This window comes from Mus caroli, unplaced genomic scaffold (assembly GCF_978045245.1).
Source record: "Mus caroli unplaced genomic scaffold, Mus_caroli_1 scaffold_18, whole genome shotgun sequence".
Classification (NCBI taxonomy): domain Eukaryota; kingdom Metazoa; phylum Chordata; class Mammalia; order Rodentia; family Muridae; genus Mus; species Mus caroli.
In genome coordinates this window covers 70,987,664-71,000,610 of record NW_028227273.1, presented here as the reverse complement: position 1 = coordinate 71,000,610, position 12,947 = coordinate 70,987,664, and positions in this window count along the sequence as shown.

Below are 12,947 nucleotides of genomic sequence, written 5' to 3'. Positions count from 1 at the left end.
TCTGTAGTCTGTCACGTGACAAAAACACAACCAGCCAAACGCCACTTTCTGACGGGGTCGGATTCCACATCGACTCCCTTTCCTGACGGGGGTGGGACTCTACATCCACTCCCGCCCTGGCAGAGAGAACACTGTCCTGACGGGGGTGAGATTTTACATTTACTCCCGTTCTGGCAGATTGTCCTATTTCTAGAATAATAGCAGACACAACAAGAGCAGATACGAGGCTGAGACAAAAAAGAACCCAAAAACGGCGGCGACTTCGCGTCGCCCACAGGCAACTTACAGAATCAGATGGCCTTCCAAGGCCGGCCGATTTAGACCTTCCACCAAAGTGATGGTCTCTTGACCTTCAGAGGGGTCCACCAAGCGTCCTCAGTCCTCCCCTTGTCTTCCTGGGGCGTCCCCCAGGGCAATCGGACGGTGGACACCGGACACGTCTATCCCTATCCACCCCGCACTCTCTCTCCCGGAGCACGGTCTCTGGTGCTCGTACTGAGCACAGAGCGTCACGCAAAACCGAAACTGTGATCGCACCAGATACAGAACGGCCTACCTGGCCTCCAGAAACAGCAGAACGGCCTACCTGGCCTCCAGAAACAGAACACAGACACCAGACCAAACAGAACAGAAAATCTTACCTCTGAGTGGGTCTAGGACTTCTGGGTGGTCGCGCTGATTCCCGGCCAATGCACCAAATGAAAGACCCCCGGAGGGCAGACACTCATTCAAGCCTCGGGACAGCCGCGCACCCAAGAAGACACTGAGACTGAACTTAAGATGTAGAGAGTAAGATTTAATACAGCAACGACAAGAAAGCACATAAAAAGCACATATACCAGAGCTCTGGGGTCGAAACTCATACACCCAGCATGGTGTAGAGGAGAATCGACGACCGGCCCAAATTTTTACAGGCTTTTATAGGAAAAGGCCAGGGGAAAAGTACAAGTTTTACGTCACCAGGGGGTCGTGTCCTATATTTTGGCAATGTACCCGATCTATTGGAACATTCTGGGGTAGTACCAGGAGGCCCCTATCTCAAAAATGTTCTTGGAACAGTCTTCAGTTAGGAGGGGTAGGACTAGGTTTGTTCCAGGAGACCCTTATCTAAAAAATGTTCCTGGAACAGTACTCTGGGGTAAAGAGTTCAGGAATGTACTCTGGGATGAGAAGTTCAGGAGTGTTCCGGGAACAGTCCCCAGATGGGAGGGGTAAGAGGACTATGAGTTGGAGAGTTTAGGAAGAGTTCAGGTGTCCAGTAATTTTCCTCTTTCAGTGATAGGACTTATTTTGAATTTGAGACAACGGACACAGTTTTCTTGTATTCATTAAAGGCTTAAGATATTCATAATTTCTAGTTTTATAATGAACTGGCTTGGATTGGATAAATCATGGTTTTTAGAATCTCATGATCGGAGGAATTATTTATTGGAAGATGTAGAAAACTGGTCTTTCAAGACTGAAAATACATTTCCCAGTGGTCTGTAGTGATCATAACACAAAGCACATGATTTCTTTCTAATTATTATGTCACATAATAGGATTCATTATGACACATTAATACACGTGTACATGGCTCTTCCTCTACCTTTATTTGTTGCTCATCTTACTACTGAATCCTTTCCTTAGAACAAGTAGGCACAATTCATGCCTGTTCCACATCTGAGAGAACAGGCGATATTTGTCTTTTGTATCTTCCTCCATGTTGTCTTTACAAGTTCTCAGTTCCTTAATTCCTTTACACCCCTTGCTCTCTACTAGTCTCTCTTGCTTTCTTCTTATATATGGAAACACACACACACACACACTGTAGATTCCAGAATAAGAGAAATGGGTATTTATTTTTCTGCATGTGGCTTAATCGTCTCCTATTTCACCTGTCTTTTTGCAAAGAACATCATTTAATTCTCTGATGCTGAGGATAGCTACACTGTTTATATATAAACCCCTTGTGTCTTTCATCTGAATTTTAATGTGTCTAAGACTAGTCTGGACACAGTGATCTTATGTGTTTAATTTTGTCACCATTTCGAACATGTATTAAATAAATAGAACCCATTTACTTAAACTTCTATAAAAGTAGTGTGCACAAATTACTTAAAAATGTATGTGATCATAATTAATTGAGATAAGTTGTTTAGTGAATCTTTTTAAAATGGTACAGATGGATTGTAAGTAGTAATCATTATTCTAAGCATATATCAAATAAAATAACATTTTTGAAGATTTATTTTATGTATTTATTCATATGTTTATGGGCAGCTAGCCTCATTCCATTTCTTGTATATTATGAATTTTGCTTCAGTAAACACGGACAGGCAAGTGTACATATTTGACTATTACTTATTTTTCTTGGAAATATTCCACAATTGGTATAGATGTGCCACATGCTCATTCTAGCTTAATGACTTAATCACAAAATACATTGCCTTTCACACTGGCTGCCTTACTTTACCCTCACATTAAGAGCATGTGAAGGATCTCCCAGTACCCCAACATGTTCACCGTTGTTTCTCATTTCCTTCACGATATCCACTCTTTCTATGATAATGGACTATCAGTGTAGTTGGGATTTTCATTCTCCTAATGACTAAAGCCACTGACTACATATTCTAATTAATATAGTTTAGTGTACTATGAAAAAGACAAAATTGAAATTCATTACTATTTTAAGACACTTATTCATTACCATGATTCTTTTCCTTTTATTATTTTTCTCATAGTACTGATGATTGAGTCCATCATTTTCAAATTTATATCAAATACTTTACCATGGACAGGTACACCAGGTTGCTGTTGATTTATTAGCAAATTTATTACTAAATGTTTCCTTTGAGGTTTTTTCTTGTTGTTGTTGTTGTTGTTGTTGTTGTTTGTCTTTGTGTGTGTGTGTGTGTGTGTATTAGTAACATTAAGCCCAGGATCACAGAAATGTAAGACAGGTAATATATTAAGGATTTATATCTCTAGCCTACATTACTGACTCATGTCAGAAGATTCCACTAATAATTATATTTCCCAGAACTTCATTCTGCATAAATCCAGTGTCACCTACTAGAAGTTCAATAACATTCACAGTAGAATTATAGGAATTGTTGATTCTCATTTTTACTCCCTGAGAATGCTGGTGTTTAATGTCCAGACTCAGTACCTGCCTCGAGGGATGCTCATGTTGTCTGGAGTTCTTTCTAGTGGGTGATTATCTACACTATCTCTTAGCATTTCTTCTAGGCTCTGCTCAACAATTACCTAGAAATGGCCAGGTAGTAGGAGGCTCGCTCTCTCTCCCTCTCCCTCTCTTCCCTTTCTCTTCCACCCATTGTCTTCTCTTTCTGTTCTCTTCCTCTGTTTCTCTTCACTTGTTCCTCAGCTGGCCTCCTTCTCTCTCCTTCCCTGTCCCCTTTCTTTCTCTGCCTCTACTCCCATCCTACACTCTCCCTGTGCTCCAAATAAACTTTACTTTATACTAGACCCATAATATGACTGGTATCTGGATGGAGGAATGCCTCAGCATAGGCCTTTTGAGGCACCCCCACCTGCAGCATCATGCTGCCCCATTACAAAACATATCACTATCATTTTTTTTCTAAAAATTTCATACACTACTTTTGTCACTCTCTTTCCCATCTAAATTCAGATAACTTATACAGTTTCATTCTCTTTCAAGGTTCAAGGTTCTGAACTGCTTGCTCACGTACATGGCTAATCAATCTGTGAAGCTATGAGTACTAAATTCAGAATTAAAATTTGTAATGATTTATTTATTATATATGTGTTAGTACTCTGCCTGTACTTATGTGTTTGCTACAGTGTGCATGCATTGACAGGGAGGCATCAGATCCCCTGAAAATGGAGATACAGGATGTTTTGATCACCCATGTGGAGAGTAGTAATCAAACCAGGGTCCTCTGCAAGAGCAACAAGTGCCTTTAACTGCTGAAACATTTCACAAGTCCCACCAGTAATAGTGAACAGCAGGATATTGATCAATAATGGATGAGTAAAAGGATAACAGTGGACTATGTAGAGAACAATAGTACAGTTAACAGTACAAGGCAGCATATTTTAATTGCTTATGATCCTGGGAAACACCACCATACCTGAGTTCACTTCTGAGTTTCTTCTCATGTTACTACAGTTTTTTCATATAGAACTTTATTTTGTAAAGGTGTTGATCCTTCTACTTTGTTCTTTTTTTTTTTTTTTTTTTTTTAAGCTGCCAAGGGATGTTGAATTTTTTTAAAGAACTTTTCTTTAACAAAAATTTTAAGGATTATGTGATTATTATGGTAGGTATATTTATTTGACATAGTACATTTAATTAATTTCCACATGTGGAACCATCATTATGTCCCCAGAATAAACTCATCTTGGACAAAGATATCAATCTTTCTGATATGCTATTTAGTTCTGTTTGCCAGCATTTAGGTGAAAGTTTTCCATTCATATTAATCAGAGATATTAAACTATAACTTTCTCCTTTCAGGTTCCATTTGTTTGGACTGGTAATTTCGTATCTTTGATACTGTGCCTATCTTATGCAAGTAGTGGACTTCTAGTGGACATGAAGTACTGGTTCCTTTTAAAAACAATCTCTTTACTTGTGACTTTGGATCTAAGAATGGGACCATTAATATCCAGAATTATTTCCTTTATTTCTTTTCTTTTTTTTTTTTTCTTTCTTTTTTTTTTTTTTTTTTTTTTGGTTTTTCAAGACAGGGTTTCTCTGTATAGCCCTGGCTGTCCTGGAACTCACTTTGTAGACCAGGCTGGCCTCGAACTCAGAAATCCACCTGCCTCTGCCTCCTGAGTGCTAGGATTAAAGGTGTGTGCCACCACGCCCGGCTTCAGAATTATTTCTTGAACATTGTGTGTTTATTATTGTCAATTTGTGGTTTTTTGTAAGACAATACATTTCTGACTTTTGTTTTTCTAATAATTTAATGCTGTCTGTATATTCCTGTGACCTCATTAGTCATCTTACTTTTCAGTGTGAAAGATTTCTTTGGGTATCTTCCATAGTGCTGTCTCAGTGGCTATGAGTTCCTGCTACATGTGTTTATCATCGCATATTTTTCAGTTTCCTTAAAATATGAGAGATAGATTGTCTCTCTCCTCGAATCATCACCAGAATGAAGCCCATCCTCCTGCAGGGCCACAAGCGATCCATCACATAAATTAAGTACAACCATGAAGGAGACCTCCTCTTCACTGTGGCCAAAGACCCTTTTGTCAATGTTTGGTACTCTGTCAAAGTCAAGAGTTTAGGCACATCCTTCTGCCTTGCCAAAGGCTGAAAATTGTAGTGACAACTGGCCATGGAAAATGTTGGAAACCATACTGTCTTGGTTACTGTTTCTACTTCTCTGATTAAAAAAAAGACAAAAATCAACTTGAAGAGGAAAGAGTATAATTCATCTTACAGAAAACAGTCCATCATCCAGTCAAGTCATGGCAAGAACTCAAGGCAGAAACCTGGATACAAGAAGTGGTTTCCATAATGGTAGACCATGGAGAAAATACTGTGTAATGGCTTACTCCTATTGGCTTGCAGAATCTGATTCTTTTGCATCCTAGAACATCTGTCCATATGTGGCACCAACAACAATGTGGTAGACACTTTTATATCACATGCTCATTCACTCACACACACTCACTCACTCACTCACTCACTCACTCACTCACTCACTCACACAAGCAAGCAAAATCACCACAGTTAAGTCTGTCCCACAGGCAGACTGTTTTGGTATTTTCTCAATTGAAGTTCCCTCTTTCCAACTGACTACCTTTTTTTCAATTTGGCATAAAACTAGCAAGAAAAGCCTAATAAAATAGTTATCTCTGATATGATATAAATGCAAATCTATGAAAATAAATATATTCATTCAGCAAAGCAGGTAATGAGACAAGTCTTAGTCACCATGTGTGTATAGATGGAATTTTTATGAGTAGTGAAGAGTCATGAAATTCAGAAACATATTTTGTTATTTACATACAGATAAAAGCATTAAGATAATGAAGGGGAAAAGCAATATAAATTATTGTGAAACAACGAACAAGAAGAAAAAGGGAAGAAGGAAGAAAAGGAAGAAGAAAAGAAGAAGAATGAGGAGGAGGAGGAGGAGAAGAGGAGCAGGAGGAGGAGGAGAAGAGGAGGAGCAGAAGCAGGAGGAGGAGGAAGAAGAACATAGCTGCCTGAACTCTAATGCTAATTTGTGTCTCCCCATTTTTTTTTTTGCATGAGAGGAGAGTGTCTGCACATAGCTTCTAGGAACCTGCTTTTTGGTCATGATGTTTGTGCAGGAATAGAAACCCTAACTAAGATACTAGTCCTTATGTGTAATTTGTATATGTAATAAAACTCTGTCCGAGGTTTAATTTTCCTTTGTATTGTCAATTAGACTTTGATTTTAGGATTAGGTTTTGGAGCATCTGTGATTGTACAGGCCCTTTGCATGTTCTATTAATCTCTATGTGTGTTGTATGGGCTTCAGTCCTGCTGTGATTACAAGGCCTTGTTTTCTTGGTATGTCTCATCCCCAAATTCTCTTACAAAATTTTTGCCTCCTCTTCCACAGAGTTCCTTGAGCTCTGAGAGGAAGAATTTGATGCAAAAAAAAAAAATTCCCATTTAAGATTTAGTGTTTCAAAGTTTTACACTCTGCATATCATCCTCTTTTGTGTGTATGTATTTGTTTGAATCTAATTTATCAGAAGTCCTTTAGCTACTATGTTCCTTTAGTTGACATAGTAGAGTTGATTACAGTTTATGGTTCAATTAGTTCCACTTTGACTTTCTATGAATAGAAAGGTCTAGTAGTTATTCAGTCCATGAGACTGGATGTCTCAGCTGAACTTCATTATATGCTGGAATCAAGAAGACATAGACTGTAATGCCAGTGAAGGAAGTAATTTGCCAGTAACATCAAGCACAATCAAGAAAAGAGCAAAAGCTTCATTCTTATGTGTTCCTTATATAGGCTGATAACAAAAGGTGTGGTGCAGATTAAAGATGTATCTTCCCACCTCAAAAGATCTGCAATAAAGTTATGTCTTCCTGCTTCAAATGATTTAATTGAAAAAAATCATCACAGATGCATCTAGCCATTTGGGTTTTTGTTTAATTATAGATGTAATCAAGGTGACAGTTAAGAATAACCATCACAATAAACTTCTTACAATACAGTTGCCTTTTTCTCATTTTGTCATCATTAGGCCAAACTCTAAATGATGGTAGCCTTGCAGGAGGTAGAAAGTCTTCAAGAGTCTCCCAGATAACCCTCTACAGTTGTGCAATCCATGATGGATTTCACTTGATGTAGGACTGAAAACTGTCCACTTACTGTTTTCCAGTGCAGTGTAATATTCATCCTGTACTTCCTGACTGCCAGCTGATCATCATTAAACTCTCTCTTCAGTGATTTTTTTTCCAGGTAAAGTTCCTGGTTCATTCACCACAGAGCTGACATAGGGCTTAAAATGAATAAATGAATATCAGTTCCTTGAAAGCCACAAGTTTTGAGTCTACACTTTAAGAGTTTTGGTTTGAACAAATATATCTGGGTGATTCATGGTGATAGGGACTGTTGGAATGTAAGTTAAGGGAAACAATTGGCAAATGCTCCAGCAATCTTAGAAACATCTTCTTTCATGTAGCATTTCACATGATCTGCATCATGTAAGTCTGTCCAGAATAAATCCAATAACATACACCTGTTCAACACAACATCTAAGACAGGTGTTTTCATTAACTTCAAATTTATATTGCAAGAGAGAACAGGTCTTCTATTCTAAATTCCTAAAAGTCCAAGATCAGAAACAATAAAAATTATTGATGATAGACAGATGAGTAGGATGAGAAGGACATAATATGGATCTTACACTTATGCAACAATGGATTTCACAAATAAGATATGAACACAGAATGATTGCTGCAAATAGTAAATATTATTTTATCTGTAATTCATTATAGGGAATTGGGGAGTAATAAAACTGAAAGCCTTGCCCAACACATGGTATGGACTAAAAGAATGCTTACTCATTCACTAAAGATGATGAACAGTGTAGAAATGACTAGTTAAAGTCTGTTTACTTGTTTGGAGTCACAGAAAGCTGTACTCACAGAGCCAGCAGGTCAGGTTACATCTAGGAATCTGCTACATTTCAGTGATGTTTAAACCCTTGTTTCATGTAATTAACTGAAAACTGGTGGATCTGCTCAACTGATATTTGAAATTGTAACATAAGAAAAGGCCCCAAATTAATAACTTACTAGGCAGTTTATTATGCAATATCCTGGTATAGAAAAGTCCTCAAAAATTGCATTACATTGAAGTGATTTTAGAAGTACCAGGAATTAGTCTTAAGTGTTTCACAAAAAAATTAATATATGGACACAGATTTAGTACACTAGAAGACAAAGCTATAAAATGTTTGTAAAACCCATAAAGTAACATATGAGGTTCTGCAACTTGTTTGTCACTACCTATTGGTGAGATGAATCTCTATTAAATCAAAATTTCAACCTAGAAATAATCCAGGTGAAAAATATATAAGATTGTATTACTTGAGAAAATTGGATCAGTAAGAGCATAGTAATAGTGTGTATTATAAAAGAAACAAATATGCAATCTGTACCTCCAAATGAAAAACCTGGTGGCTATAGAAATTAAGCCAAAGTAATTAAAGAATTAATAGCCAATACCATCAAGTGCTAAATAATAACTTATATGTGATTGTTTAAATGGTGCAGGACAGTCTTCATGGTTTCCATTTAGTTTCAGAAACATGTGAACTAAATTTCAAAAGGTTTTCCATCTTAAAATGTGTTCAGTCACTTATATGATTGAGTCACTTTCTGGCTTTTATAATATGATGTAGCACTTAGGACCAAAGATAAGGCACACAATCTCTGCACAGAAAGACAAAATAGAGAAGAGTTCCATAGTCACTATGACCTTTTCCTTGGTGTTGTGATAATGAGAGGAGATAACGACCCAGGCATTGTTGAATAGTGGGAGGTTGAAAGCCAGAAACTTGGCTTCATTGAATTTGTAGGGCAGACTCCTAGACAAGAAAGCCACAACATAGCCCCTAGAGCCATCCCTCCTAGGTACACCAGGACATAGTGGAAGGCAAAAGCTGTACTATTGCTGCACATGATGATGATATGCCTATGTTCAGAGTGAGCATCTGTGTCAACAAACGGAGGAGAGGTTGCCAGCCATATATATTCCAGAGAGAAGTTGGATCATGGTGCATAGAGGAATGGTGATGTTAGGAATTCTGGGTATCATTAACTACCTCATTATAATTCCAAAAGAAGTTATCGTGAAGGACTTGACTACATTTGCAATTTTTGCCACTACTGTGGATAGAGCCACAGTGGAGAAAGGTCTAAATATGTTTTGCTGCAGGATACAGGTGGCTGTGTTGGGAAGGTCAGTGAAGAGCAAGGCATATTTTTTGTGCTTTAGTAATGAGCATAGAAGTATTTTCTAGAGAAAAAACTCATATCTCTTATATTCCATGGATCCAAAAATTAGTTAGCCACGTTTTTTCTATTGTTACACATGATTTCTTCATATATAGTGTTACTGTTTTATTTGTTTTTGAAATCATTAGATCACTAAATAAAATTCTATAAAGTGACTTTGTCTTTGATGCTATCTCTTTTTAAAAATGCATCTGTATTCTTAACAGGACATATCACTTCAGGACAAAAGGAAAATGCTGTATGAAATCCCCTTCATATAGTTACCTTCTTAATTATATCTCCCAGATTTACTTATATTCATAAAATATATGTGTTCTCTAATTTTGCTCATTTTTTCAAGAATCCTGAGAAAATTGGTATTTTAATTTTTAGAAAGTCTGAAAAATTTCATCAGTGAAACTGTTCATTACATTTTGTACAATAATTCATATCTAGATATACAACAGTTCATATATTCTCATTTCTTCACACTGTGGACCTTATAGCTTATGAATTTCATCTTAAATAATGATGCATGCTTCTCATTATATTAATCATATCCATGTTTCTATATTATATTTTTCAAAATATTTTTTATTTTATCTTTGTTCATACATCTTCTTATCAGATTATCGTTTAATTTTCAGTAGTCAACTTTTTCTTTGTGAATACCTTTTTCTTCCTTTTTTTCAGCTTCTCCTCTTATCCTTATTTTCTAAAGTTGTGCTTCAATGTCTTTTTTCTACCAGTATTCATTGTCTTGCATCTTTAGAGTGTTTTTCAGCTCCTGTTCTAGCCTATCATTTATGCTGCATATATAGAATTCCATATCTTCTTTAGTAAAGGTTATCAATAGAGTTGCACTGATGAATTTTTCTGTCTTCCTAAAAGTAAAAATACTAATTTTCTACAGACTATTCAAAGAATGAGCAAAATTAGAGAACACAATCAATTTTGTGAATATAGGTACATTTGAGAGAAACAAAAGTTAGGCAAATCACTTCCAATCAGATTAAACATTTCTGGTTAAAGATATGTTTATGTTATTCAACATAACATATATGGGTAAAAATATAGAGAACTTTAAAATATCTAACGTATTGGGTGTTAACTGGGCTGGCCTCCTTTGAGGCAGGTAAAACTCTGTTACCTGGCTTAGAGACAGCTTCCAAGATTGCAGGCAGTGCTTTCTCTGGTTGGGGGAGGGGGTTCTTGTGTCCCTTGTTAGATCAGATCTCTTGTGTCTCTAGTTAGGACAGACCACCTGCATTCCTGGTTAAGGTAAACCTTTTGGGAGACAGGTGGGCTTTTTGTTCTAGGGACAGGACCTGCTCCAGTTGCAGATGAAAGTGTAGAATGGAAGAACTGTGTCCCTGGTTATGTGGACCTCTTGTGTCCCTGATTACTCCAGAACTCCCAGGAGATAGGTAGGCTGTGGTGTGGAGGGTATCAAGTCCACTGATGTGGCCTTGGCGCAGGTGCAGGCCGTATATTGGAACATTATTAAATAAAGTATGTCACTGGGGCAGGCTCTGAGGGGAAACATCCTTACTTCATCTTAGTTCTCTCTTCCTCCTTTGGGACTACGTGATCTCTAAACTTTCTACTCCATCAACACGGCTCTTTCATGTCAGGACTCCATACTATGGTGGGCTCTTTCCCCTTTGGAATCATTAGCCAATGCAAGATCTTTCTTTTACAAGTTGCATTTGTCTTGTCGTGGTGTTTTATGAAAGTAAGACAAAAGAAAGAGAGTAAGCCATTTTAAGATTGACTCTCAGTTAATCCCAGCACTTGGGAGGCAGAGGCAGGCAGATTTCTGAGTTTGAGGCCAGCCTGGTCTACAAAGTGAGTTCCAGGATAGCCAGGGCTATACAGAGAAACCCTGTCTCGAAAACCCAAAAAACAAACAAACAAACAAACAAAAGATTGAATCTCAGGCTCTTTTTTGAAGAGAGCATTTACATCAGGTCAAGAGCATGTAGTATGGTAGGTCATGGGCCCTATGGGGAGGAAACAGCAGTGTAGTTTACCTAAATGGTCATGATGACAAACTTCCTTGAAAATACTTGCTTACATTGAAAGTAAAGCGCCATACTCAGCCTTCTTCAGTGAATCTTCTTATGCAGTTCCTCTTATAAACCAGAAATATGAATGGTGAGAGCCAAGAATGGTCTGAGGCAAGGGACATGGGGAGATAAGCTTTCTGACTCTGAAAAGCCAATTCTGCCCAGCCTAACGGATTGTGGTTATCTGTCCCCAGGCTGTTGTGTTCTTGGGCTCTGATACCATTGAGCCATCCTGTGGTTCCTTTGTACAACACTGATTAGATTTCCATTTACTCCATCCTATTATGCAACAGGGTTTGCTCACACTGTCCATTTTCACTTTCAGGAAAATCTATGTAGAGGATGTTGTACTTCTTAACAAACTAGCTTGACATAAGACAGATTGTGCAAGAAATTTTGAGCCAATCTTTTCTTCTTTATTCTGATGCCCTATGCCTTTGTCCTCACAAGCCTTTCCAGGTTATAGGAGCAACCTGTAAAACATAGTTGAAAGGATGAAAGAGTCAGAGTCAGAGTATGAGGAAAAATGGAGTAAAAAAAAACCCAAACCCAAAAATCCAAAAACCCCAAAACAAAAAACAAAACTCGTGGACCTGACCATATCACTTTGGTCATCAGCAGAATGCCTCAGGAGATTGGAGTCGTCAATAATTCATAATGGCTGTTAGCAGGATCCTGATGTTGAGACATTCCCTGAATGTCTATTAATATTTCATAACAGATGGTGAAAGGGTGTCACTTTTCAGAGGTAGATTCATTTATAAGTTGCCCTAGATTCAGTAAGTAACCTTCCATCCATCCTTACATAGGTAATTCTAGTTAAACTCATAGGGTCCTACTCAAAGAAAACACATATAACATTATAGGTGCCTTCTAAATTATCACTATAGAGACTCTTAACTGAGTCAGGATATCACACATTTGGTTTGGTATAAAATAAATAATTACAGTACAGTTTTGAAATAATGAATAACTACTCACTAATCAATATGCAAAATGAATAGCAACAGAACACAGAAAAATACATATCTGATTTGTGAACACTGACAAATAGCTATCAGATTCTCATTCAATCATGGTAAGACAATAAGCAAGGGTTTCTTTTTCCTAAAGATTCTAAGTTGTTCCAAAAGGAATGGGCAATTTCTCAAAAATCAAGTAATGCTAAAAGGTATGAAATATGGAGCATGCTCTAAGACTTCAAAAATCCTAAGAGAATTAAATCAAAAATTCAAAACCTATTAAAATTATTGCAGTAAAACTCAATGAGTAGTGGTGAAAAAACATTGAGTAATGGCATGAAGGGAGACCGCAGGGGATGTCAATGGGAAGACAATATAGACAGATCTTAATACTCCAGAGATACTAAATAATTCTTATCATAATACTGCTGGCATTATATT